We start from the raw sequence: 12,816 nt of genomic DNA, 5'->3' as shown, positions 1-12,816 counted from the left end.
AAAACGTAGAGTGTTGTAGCAAAGTGTCTGAATACTTAGTGAAAGATTTCAGTTTTTGATTTTTAATAAATTTGTTAAAATTTCTGAAAACCTGTTTTCGTTTTGTCTTTCTAGGGTGTTGAGTGTAGATTGAGTAGATGAATGGGCAAAAATGGCAGATGTATCAATTTACAATTAAATCTACAACATAAATAAAGTGTGCAGAAAGTGAAGAGGTCTGAATACTTTTGGAATCCTCTGTATGTACCGTTCACAGGGTAACCCATTATGGGAGGGTCCAGATAAAGAACAATACAAAAATACAAATTTCATGACAGCAATAAACAAATCAAAGTGAGCCTCAACCAGAGCAAGAACATCCAGGCCTAGGATTGTTGTTCACAGACAAGCATCTCGTAGTCTGATGACCAATGTGCGTTATGGTCTAGCTCAACCCAAATAAATCACTTTCAGCAAACATACAACAGCAACATTTATTTATATAGCACATTTTCATACAAAAAGTAGCTCAAAGTGCTTTACATAATGAAGAAAAGAAAAATAAAAGACAAAATAAGAAATTAAAATAAGACATTACTTAACATAGAAAAGGAGTAAGGGCTGATGGCCAGGGTGGACAGAAAAAACAAAACAAAAAACTCCAGAAAGCTGGAGAAAAAAATAAAATCTGCAGGGGTTCCAGGCCACAAGACCACCCAGTCCCCTCTGGGCATTCTACCTAACATAAATGAAAATAGTCCTCTTTGTAGTTAGGGTTCTACATACATATACAGGCTAACCACGGGCAAAAGTCAGGTGAAGTGTCAGTTGGGCGACCGTCAAGAGTAGGAATATTTCAAGTGTATGAACCTAACAACACAAAAAAAAACTTGCCTTAATGCCAGAAGTATCAAAAAGAGAACACATGGGTCAGAGTTGCATGTAGCTGTCCTGCTCCACTGATAGACTGAGAAGATCGTTCCTCCCCCAAACTATGCGACTCTTCAATTCCACCCGGGGGGGCAAACGTTAACATTATAAAAAGTTATTGTCTGTTTTTACCTACATTATTATCAATCTTTAATTTAATATTGGTTTTTGTATCAGTATGCTGCTGCTGGAGAATGTGAATTCCCCCTTGGGATTAATAAAGTATCTATCTATCTATCTATCTATCTATCTATCTATCTATCTATCTATCTATCTATCTATCTATCTATCTATCTATCTATCTATCTATCTATCTATCTATCTATCTATCTATCTATCTATCTATCTAGAAACCAGGCTAAGTAACAAAGGTATAACATAGAGGTATACACATTTTTAGGTAGGATAGAAAAAATAGAAATGGAGGTGGGTTTGCTCTTTATGTGAAACTGACTCTTAAGTCTGGACAAGGAGTGCCATCTTAGTAAGGAGGTCCGGCTTCGTCTGAAAAGCATTAGGAAAAAAGGGCTTATTTTAGGAGTGTGTTATATACTGAATAATGCAGACAATAATTTCAATGCACTTTGTTTTCATAATATTTATAAGGCAAGTTTACAGGGGGATATTAGAGTCATGGGGGGACTTTATCTATACCTGAATATTGACTGGAAAAATCTTGCAAATAGCGGAGCACAAGAGCAGAAGTTTATAGATGTAAGCAGTTTCTGTTTTTTAACACAGTATGTTAAAGCACCAACGCAGGGGGAGGCCTGTTTAGATTTCATGTTTTGTAATTATCTGGATAGAATTGAGGGTGTAGAGGTGATTGAAACACTATGGTCAGGTGACCATAATATAATACAATTATCAGTGTTTTGGAAGACTGCAAATGCAAAGACTAAAACTGTAAAGTTTAACTTTAATTTTTAACATTAACACTTACATTTTGAGCACATGCAATAATGTCTAAAAAATAAACTAGGAAAGGCTTTTAAGTGTGGAGAGAGTTGAGGAGCAGTGGAACAGGTTTAAAAAACTTTTTCATATAATGCAGGACAGGTACGTCCCAAAATTTGGTATTAGTAGTAAATTACAAAAACTCCACAGAGGTTACGTAAGGAGATCAAAAAGAAGCTACAAAGGAAACAACAGATGTTTAAGGTTTATAAGATTAATAACTTCAATATGAATCATAGAGTGTATGAGAACATGAGGGCAGCCATTAAGAAAGATAGTAGGGAAGTACTGTATACCAATCCAGTTTGTATTAACAACCTTAATTCAGACTACTTTAAATTACAGCCCCTTGTCACCACTGCTGTTTGCAATTGCCATTGAGCCACTGGCAGTTCACTGTCAAAATGCTTATGAGATAAAGGGGATTATCAGAGAAGGACTTGAACAGAAAGTTTCCCTACATGCAGATGATATGGTACTGTATATATCAGACCCACAAAATACTGTGCCTGCAGCCCTAACTGTACTAGCAGAATTTGAAAAGTATTTCTGGTCTCAGAATCAATTTTAATAAAAGTGTGCTCTTTCCAGTGAATTCTCAAGCACACAATATTAGATTGGACACCTTCCCCTTTATAATCACAGATCAGTTTAAATATCTAGGGGTAAACATCACAAGTAAATATAAAGCTCTTTATCAACAAAAATTTGCTGTCTGTATGGAAAAAATTAAGCAAGACTTGCATACATGGTCAACCCTTTATTTCAGTTTAGCCAGAAGAATTAACATTGTTAAGATGAATATCCTTCCTAAGCTTCTCTTTTTATTTCAAAACATTCCAATATACATCACAAAATCATTTTTTAAGAAATTAGATTCAACAATAACCTCACTTATTTGGAACTCAAAACATCCACGTATCCAAAGGGCAACTCTACAAAGAACTAAGGCAGAAGGTGGCATGGCTCTACCTAGCTTTCAAATTTATTACCTTGAGGTTGGACTTGGACTTGATGCCTGTCTAGGCTTGGGTGTAGCTTTGGTTTTCTTTTCCTTTTTCTTCTGAGGCCCTTTCTTACTGCTCATGTTTATATATGCTTGCATATACTGTAATAGAACCTCCTCGAGTTGGGTAAATACAGGATACTTCAGGATGATAAAAAATAAGAGAAGCATTTACACTGCTGCTAATAGAGTTCTGCTTCAGATGTCCATCTCCTGTAACAGACGCGACCAATTCATGTAGGCTCTACCTAACTTTCAATTTTATTAGTGGGCAGCAAATATACAAGCTATAAAAACCTGGACATGGACACAAACAAGCTTGGTCCGCAATAGAAATAAAATCCTGCAGTACTTCTTTTTATTCCTTGCTTTGCACCCCAATACAGTAATCCCTCGCTATATCGCGCTTCGCCTTTTGTGGCTTCACTCCATCGCGGATTTTATATGTAAGCATATTTAAATATATATCACGGATTTTTCGCTGTTTCGCGGGTTTCTGCGGACAATGGGTCTTTTAATTTCTGGTACATGCTTCCTCAGTTGGTTTGCCCAGTTGATTTCATACAAGGGACGCTATTGGCAGATGGTTGAGAAGCTACCCGGCTCACTTTTCTGTCTCTCTTGCGCTGACTTTCTCTGATCCTGACGTAGGGGGATTGAGCAGGGGGGCTGTTCGCACACCTAGACGATAAGGACGCTCGTCTAAAAATGCTGAAAGATTATCTTCACGTTGCTATCTTTTGTGCAGCTGCTTCCTGAAACGACATGCTGCACGGTGCTTCGCATACTTAAAAGCTCGAAGGGCACATATTGATTTTTGATTGAAAAACAAACTCTGTCTCTCTCTCTCTCTCTTTCACTGCTCCTGACGGAGGGGGTGTGAGCTGCCGCCTTCAACAGCTTTGTGCCGCGGTGCTTCGCATACTTAAAAGCCAAACAGCCCTATTGATTTGTTTGCTTTCCTCTGTCTTTCTGACAAACTCTGTTCCTGATGCGCACTCCTTTGAAGAGGAAAATATGTTTGCATTCTTTTAATTGTGAGACGGAACTGTCATCTCTGTCTTGTCATGGAGCACAGTTTAAACTTTTGAAAAAGAGACAAATGTTTGTTTGCAGTGTTTGAATAACGTTCCTGTCTCTCTACAACCTCCTGTGTTTCTGCGCAAATCTGTGACCCAAGCATGGCAATATAAAAATAACCATATAAACATATGGTTTCTACTTTGCGGATTTTCTTATTTCGCGGGTGGCTCTGGAACGCAACCCCCGCGATGGAGGAGGGATTACTGTAAATAAAAGTTATCGCCAAAATACTAAAACCCAATTGTGCTTCACTCTCTTGAGGACTCAGACAGTATTTCCCTAATATATAAAACCGTTTTCAAGTCCCTCCCTTTCAAAGATCCTAGAGGACAGTGGGAAAAGGATCTCTCATTCAACGTCTCGGAAAAGGAGTGGAAGGCAGCAATGCGCAGAATTCACTTGAGCTCTATATACGCTAAGCATAGAGTTATTCAACTCAAAATTATATATTGAGCACATCTGTCTCGCTTAAAATTGTCCAAAATGTTTCCAGGGTAAGATCCAACCTGCAAACGTTGCAATCAAGTTCCAGCCTCACTGGGCCACATGTTTTGGGCCTGCACCAAATTAACATCATTCTGGACCAAAATCTTTAAATGCTCATCAGACAGCCTTGGTGTCACAATCCCTCCTAACCCACTAACAGCTGTGTGTGGTGGGCTAACAGAGGGGCTTAAAGTGGAGAAGGACAAACAAATTGTAATTGCCTTCACTACACTATTGGCACATACAGTAGACTTACCTTGCTCAATTGAAAGAATCCTAATTCCCCTGTTCTAAGTCAGTAGGTAACTGATGTCATATACTATTTGAAACTGGAAAAAATCAAATTCACACTTAGAGGATCAATGCAGAACGTTTTCAAAACCTGGTAGATCTAATCAATAACATTTTAGAATAAGCATTTCAGTTGAGGAAGCAGGTCCACTCACCTCTTTTGCTCAATTTATCTTTATTCATTTATTAATTTATCTATTTACTTATTTTTACTAGCTTAAAGTTTTACTCTGGTGACCTAGCTCTCTTTTTTCAGGGGTGGGGGTTGATTTGTTTCAAACCTATTTTTGTAGAACTTGACTTATTTGTATGGAGTGTTATTTGATTTTAATAAAATCAAAAAAGAAAAAAAAAGGATAGTAGGGAAGCTAAAAGGCTGTCAGAGAAAATTATAGCAGATAATGTGAAAGACGATTCTTTCGGTATTTTAGAAGTAAAAGAACAGTCAAGGAGGATGTCAAGTGCATCAGAAATAGTAAAAGTGAATTAAAATACACAGACAATGAAACAGCAGATGTTCAAAACTTATTGTTTCTGAAGTCTTCTCATTTGAGCAAATGGATAACCTCCCAGCTGTAAAAGAGACTACTGAGGAGGTTCTGAGTGATATGGAAATTGCAGAGGGAGAAGTGCTGCTCAGATTAAATAGGCTGAAATCAAACAAATCACCAGGACCAGATAATATTTACCACAGAGTTCTTAAGTAGGCTATATTTTTAGGAAGTCACTGTGCACTTTGGAGATTCCAAAGCACTGGAAAATGGCAAATATCATCCCATTATATAAAAAAGGTGACAGAGCAGATCCAAGCAACTATAGGCCAGTAAGCTTAACATGCATCACAGGAAAATGAATGAAAAAAGGGTGAAGATTGAGCAACACATGGCAAGAACATGAGTTTTACTAAACATTCAGGATAGGTTCAGAAGAGAGAGGTCATGTTATGCTAACCTGCTGGAATTTTATGAGGAAGAAACAAAAGATACAATCAAAGGGGTACATACGATTTTAATTATCTTGAATGTCAGGAAGCATCACCATCCACATCATATATATATAAATACTAGCAAAATACCCGCGCTTCGCAGCGGAGAAGTAGTGTGTTAAAGAGGTTATGTAAACATATATATATATATATACATATACATATATACATATATATACATATCTACATATACACATATCTACATATACATATATATACATATATATATATATATATATATATATATATATATATATATATATACATATACACATCCACATATATATACATATATATATATATATATATATATACACATATCAACATATATATACACATACATATACACACATACATATACACACACACATACACATATATACATGTACACATACATACACAGTGCGTTGTACATGGGCTGTGATTGTTACATGGGAGGGAGACGACAAATCACAGCTTCCCGCTTTCTAATCGGGCCTGTGATTGGTGCTTTGACTGATGCCCAGATCCCACAGTATGTCCCCTTAGGAGAGGCGTTAAGCAAGTGTAATTGAATAGCGGTGCTGCAAGTTTAGCTTTACACCTGTTTTTAAGACTTATTGACTGAAAGGGGCTTTCATGAAAAAGTTAGGGCTTTGCTACAGGATACACCCTCCACAAGTTAAGGAAGTAAAAATAAAGGTATATATTTCTGTTTTATTTAAACCTTTTAAGTTTGTATTCGGGCGGCATGGTGGCGCAGTGAAAGGTGCCAGTTAGGAGACCCGGGTTCGCCTCCCTGCGTGGAGTTTGAATGTTCTCCCTGTGTCTGTCTGGGTTTCCTCCAGGTACTCCGGTTTCCTCCCACAGTCCAAAGACATGCAGGTTAGGTGCATTGGCGATTCTAAATTGTCCGTGGTGTGTGGGTGTGTGTGGGTGTGTGCGCCCTGCGGTGGGCTGGCACCTTGCCCGGGGTTTGTTTCCTGCCTTGTGCCCTGTGTTGGCAGGGATTGACTCCTGTATTTAGGATATAGCGGGTTGGATAATGGATGGATGGATGGACATCTGTATGCATAGCCCCATTTGCCCGTTTTCGTTTTTTTTCATTCTTCAGTAATATTTCAGCAAACCCGGAGCTTGTCAGTTCAAATCCTGGTACTGACACCACTGTGTGACCCTGAGGAAGTCACTTCACCTGCCTGTGCTGCAAAAAACAAAAGTAATGTAACAAATTGTACCTCAGATGTTGCAAGTTGCTGGAATAAAGGCATAAGTCAAATAGATAAATATGTATTATACACATAGGAACTATTCATTTATTTTCAGTTAAGTCATCTGCAGCAAACCTTTATAAATGAGGGTTTCTCCTTTTTAGATAGTGCAAACTGTTTCTTCTTCATTGAGGTTTTCTCTTGGAGAGCTTTTTTCATTTCATTGAAAATTAAAGCAGCAGCTGCCAAAATATGTAGCTTTCTTATTAATTTTTCAACATTGTGTAAAATAACTTTATAAAGTAACATAAAAGATTTAAATACTGGTTATCCTTTTACACTAAAATATTACTAAAGAGATACAAAAAAAGTAAAATGCATATGTTGTTTTTCTTTAAGGAGATTAAATATTACTGAAGAAAGAAAAAAAAAACTAAAACAGCCAAATGGGGCTATGCATATGAACTTAAAAGGTTTAAATAAAACAGAAATATATATTTTATTTCTACTTCCTTAACTTGTGGAGGGTCTATCCTGTAGCAAAGCCCTAACTTTTTTCGTGAAAGCCCGTTTCAGTCAATAGGTCTTAAAAAAAGGTGTAAAGATATTGACAATAAGCTACGCAAACCCAGGAAGACATGGAATCGTTTAAATCAAGTATCATTACATCTTCCTTTCTTAAAGAGAAGTAAGGCAGTACTTATAAGCTTACATATTTATATATAGACATACATACATATATATACAGTATCTATATCTATATGTATCTATATCTATATATGTTTATCTATATATCTATATCTATATATATCTATATCTCTATATACATCTATATATATATATATCTATATCTATATATATATATATATATATATATATATATATATAAATCACCACGAAGTACTGCTTTTAAATTTTTATTAAGAAGAAAACCTTTTTAAATTGAGGGAAAATATACGAATAACAATTCGTTAAGGATCTGTTTTTTTGTGAAGCAGCCTTAACACAGCTTTTCCGCTGTTTTATAAACGAACGCCATATAAGGTCTTCCTTTTTCCTTGCTTCGCCAAGCAAGGAGCCTTTCTATTAAATCCAAGGGTTCTTTGCTTTTTTTTTTTTCTTTTTTTACGATTGTTATAGTTCTGTTTGTATACCACGTTGTCAGTTCAGCACTCCGGTTGTAATATGACCAAGCTGTGCAAACACACTCTTGAGAATGCAACGTATAGTTGTACAGGAGAAAAGCAATCTTGCCTGAAATCAATAGCAACCTTTTGTAGGTCTATGAACTTAATTTAAACTTTACACGGTGCATTCTTTCCGAAGTACCTGCACTCATGAATATGTCTGTATGCGTCAGTCGCTCAAATCCCCGCGCTTCGCACCGGCCAAGTACTGCTTTTAAATTTTTATTAAGAAGAAAAGAAAACCTTTTTAAATTGAGGGAAAATATACCAATAACAATTTGTTAAGGATCTGTTTTTTTTGTGAAGCTGCCTTCACTCGAGTGATCACTTCGAGCTGACTTGCTGGCTAACCATAAGCGTTACCTGGTAGGTATCCACCCATACAATCAGATTGTGAATCAGACTACGAATGCCGTGAATGTAATTACCCCGATCTACATGCTGTCAAATAAACGAACCACACGCCGTGGCGCAATTTTAGGGGCTTCGCCTCTACCACTGACGTCCGAGGTTCGATTCCCGTAAGGGAGTGAAGTGGGTTACCTACCAAGTAACATCAGCCACGGTGCCTTCATTTGTGAGAAGCAGATCATAGAATGGTTGAAAATAGTTTACTGTCAAATAATGCAAAGAGTACGCGACACGTGTTTCCCCCTTTTTCTTGGCTCATCAGGCATACACACTCACTGCACTCGCTTACGGTAATCGAACCTCGGACGTCAGTGCTAGAGGGGCTTCGCAGCAGTGAAGTATTGCTTTTAAATTTTAATTAAGAAGAAAAGAAAACCTTTTTAAATTGTCTTAAAAAAAGGTGTAAAGATATTGACAATAAGCTACGCAAACCCACCAAGACATGCAATCGTTTAAATCAAGGCGCGAGTCGAAAAACACCATCCCATAATATTAGTTAATGATTAACACATTTCTATATGTATTGTAAGCATACAATACAACTGATAATATGTTGCGCTTATTTATCTGGTGTACCGACATTTTTGCGCGTTTAATGGCTGAAATCTAACGTGGTTTGTGCCCTTCAGAATGAAAACAGTTTGCATTTACCTTTTTAATGAAAGGCGAGCTTTTAAGCCTGAGAAATCACCCTGTAAATGCACACGTTTAATTGCACATGTGTTAATATGTATGCTTACACAGTATTAAAAGACACTCAACAATTAACGTCATTTACCTTCGTTCCCGCGTTTGACTCGTGCTGTAAATCTCTTCCTTGTTTTCAGTTCACGTGATTACGTAGGAGGCGTGATGACGCGATACGTGACTCCGCCTCCTCCACTAGAGTATATGGACAAAAAACAGGTTCCAGTTATGACCATTACGCGTAGAATTTCGAAATGAAACCTGCCTAACTTTTGTAAGTAAGCTGTAAGGAATGAGCCTGCCAAATTTCAGCCTTCTACCTACATTGGAAGTTGGAGAATTAGTGATGAGTGAGTCAGTCAGTTAGTCAGTCAGTCAGTCAGTGAGGGCTTTGCCTTTTATTAGTATTGATATATTATATATGAGGGTGAGTCAAAAAGTATCTGCACTCCGGTTATATTAAAACTTCTGTTAGCAGCACTGCACTTTACGTACGAGGTCCCTGTTTCCCTGGTCCCTGCTGTGCAGGTGTGAATGTGTTACGTTAGATCATTTGTAATCGCGGGGCGAGAAACAAAGGCTGCCTCACTTCTGGGATTCTCAAGGGCCAATATTGGGACATTATCAGGAAAAAGGTTCAACAATCAACATTGCTTGTTACAGTGAGATGCTCATTGAAGTGCTAAAGCCTAAACTTCAGACAAAATGCAAAGGACCGTTATCCAAGGGCATTATGTTCTTGCATGACAATGCATGTCTGCACACTTCTGCCAACACAATTGACACTCTGCAAAAACTTCATTTTGATGTGTTAAGGCATCCTCTCTATACTTCTGATGTTGCCGCATCAGACTATCACTTGTTTGGTTTCCTGAAAGAATCAGTACGAGGACGATGATTCACGTCTGATGAAGAGGTGCAGACAGCGGTGCATTTGTGGCTCACAGCTCAGCCTAAAACATTTTTAATGAAGGAATACAAAAGCTTGTTGACAGATGGACAAAGTGCATTGAAAAGCAGCAAGAGTATGTTGAAAAATGATGTATTTGTCTGAACTACAAGTTGATTTTTATAAATTCTACACCCGGATTGCGGATAATTTTTGACTCACCCTTGTGTATATATATATATATATATATATATATATATATTTATATATATATTATATACAATTAAAAACCTGGTTAATTTTCAGATGATACCAGGACAGGTGTGTTGGCAGTTAATCTTGAATCCGTTGTGTCATTACAGAGGGACTTGGACAGCATACAGGATTGAAAACTGTTAGTTATAGCAGACTCGACACTTTAATCTTACAGATAGTGTTCAGTAGCCGATAAGAAGGCTAAAAAATGTTAGGTTATATAGCGCCATGTGTGGAGTACATAACCAAGGAGGTTATTCTGAAACTTTTTAACACAATGGTGTGGCCTCCTCTGGAGTACAAAGCAGTACTAGAAAAAGTCCAAAGAAGAGTGACTAGGCTGATTCCAGGACTGAAGAGGATGAATTATGAGGAAAGATTAAGAGAGTTGAGCCTTTTCAGAAAAAGAAGATTAAAAGAAGACATGATTGAAGTGTTTAAAGTTATGAAAGGAATTAGTACAGTGGATTGAGACGGTGACTTTAAAATGAGTTCAACAAGAAAATAGAGACACATTTGGGGACTTGGTAAGAGTAAATTTCGCACAAAGGTTTTCTTCACACAGAGAACCACAGACATATGGAATAAGTTATCAGGTTGTGTGGTAAACAGTAGGACTTTACAGTAACCTTCAAAGCTAGACTTGATTTTATTTTGTATGAATAAAGTGGATAGGACTGGAGAGCTTTGTTGGGTTGAATGGTCTGTTTGTTGTTAAAAATTTTCTCATATTCTAACGTTCTAATGTGAAATTTGTCAAATAAGACAAGATCATTTAGTCCATCAAGTTTGTTTATTTAGTTAATAGCTTAACTATCACAATATCTCATTCAGACAGTTCTTAAAGGTTGTCAAGGTTTCTGGTTCAGCTACATATCTTGCTACTTTATTCCAGATTTCCTCAACTGTTTGCTTAAAGAGGAGCTTACTAACTTCAGTCTTAAATCCATTTCACTTGACCTTCTCATTGAGATCAGGTTGTTGAGGTTTGTAGCATAACTTCCCTTGTGACAATGGAGCTGGAGGTTATATGGCAGATGTACAGTTCAAGCTAGTTTAGACTTTGAAATGTAGACTTTGATTGTTATTTCTATGCATGTAACAACTATTCATGAGTATTCACCCCTCTTAAAGACAATGAATATACTGTAAATGGTGCTTCAAATGGTATAACTCATTGAATTTCTGATTCTACTAAGAGAATAACAGAGATATCTGGAGAAGCATGATTCAGTGGAAAGATCTGCTTGATCTGAAACCAAACAATGAATTACAGGTTTTCCTTGAATTACGAAAAACTTTACAAAAAAGTGTCTGTATAAATTATAATTAATAGGCATCAGCTGGAGTTGCCACAAGTTTAAAAGAGGGTGGACAAAGTTCTAGAGGAAGAAGGAGAAAGAGAGAAAAAACATCCATCCATTATCCAACCCACTATATCCTAACTACAGGGTCACAGGGGTCTACTGGAGCCAATCTCAGCCAACACAGGGCACAAGGCAGGAAACAAACCCCAGGCAGGGCGTCAACCCACCGCAGGAGAAGACCCACAATGAGGAAAAAAAAAACAAATAGAGAATCTTAGATCAAGATCAGAACAACTTATGTTTTGCTTGCCAAGAAGACAGAACTTGAAGCATTGGCTCTGTTCAGTTATAGGAGGGAGCAGGACTGATGGCTGGCATAGAAGTTCCATGGGGTGGCTATATTTGAATCTGCTGACTTTCAGAAAGCAGAGGAGTTGAAAAGTTATTGCAGGAACATTGAGATGAAAGGCAAATACAAAGCATAACAGCATTATTTCTGAGTGAGTTGCAGGTACAGGTGACAGTTTAGATGTTGGTCACAGATAGACAGACAGACAGAGTTACACAATTTTTCTATTATGTGTGCAAGATTGTGCATGTATTTAATTATTTGTGGAAAACATTAAGTTACTGACTACTGGGGAAAATAAAGGGAGTTCATAGAGTATTTTCTAGAAAAAACAGTAAATTTTGAGTATTTTTAGAAATTGTTGTAGCAATCATGCATGGCAAACATAAATTCTTTCCATTGCCAAGTAATGGAATAAGCGGACATAGAAAATAGATGGATCTTCCAATCTCAAAAACCAACCCAAAAATACAACTGTCACATTAGCTCTACATAAATCTAATTGAGCCTCAACAAGAACAAGAACAGCAGGTCCCCCCTCCTGGGCTCGTCTAGGGGTGTTGTTCACATATGAGCACCTGATAGCCAGAGGCCTCATGAAGCCTGGTCTGGTTTAACCCACATAAGGTACAGTGCATACATAAAACATTTAGGTTAACCACAGGCAAAACAAAGAATATAGTCAGGTGTATTGCAAGCTTTGTAACAGTCAAGAGTGGGTCAGGTCCTTGTGTACTAGATTTTTTCTTTGAAGGAAGTTTCTTCGGATAAAATGAAGGTAAAAACAGATTTGTTTGAGGTGTACTCACACACCAAAAAAGGAG

This window comes from Erpetoichthys calabaricus, chromosome 3, assembly GCF_900747795.2.
Source record: "Erpetoichthys calabaricus chromosome 3, fErpCal1.3, whole genome shotgun sequence".
Classification (NCBI taxonomy): Eukaryota; Metazoa; Chordata; class Cladistia; order Polypteriformes; family Polypteridae; genus Erpetoichthys; species Erpetoichthys calabaricus.
The sequence above is the reverse complement of the archived record's forward strand: the minus strand, read 5'-3'. Positions refer to the sequence as shown.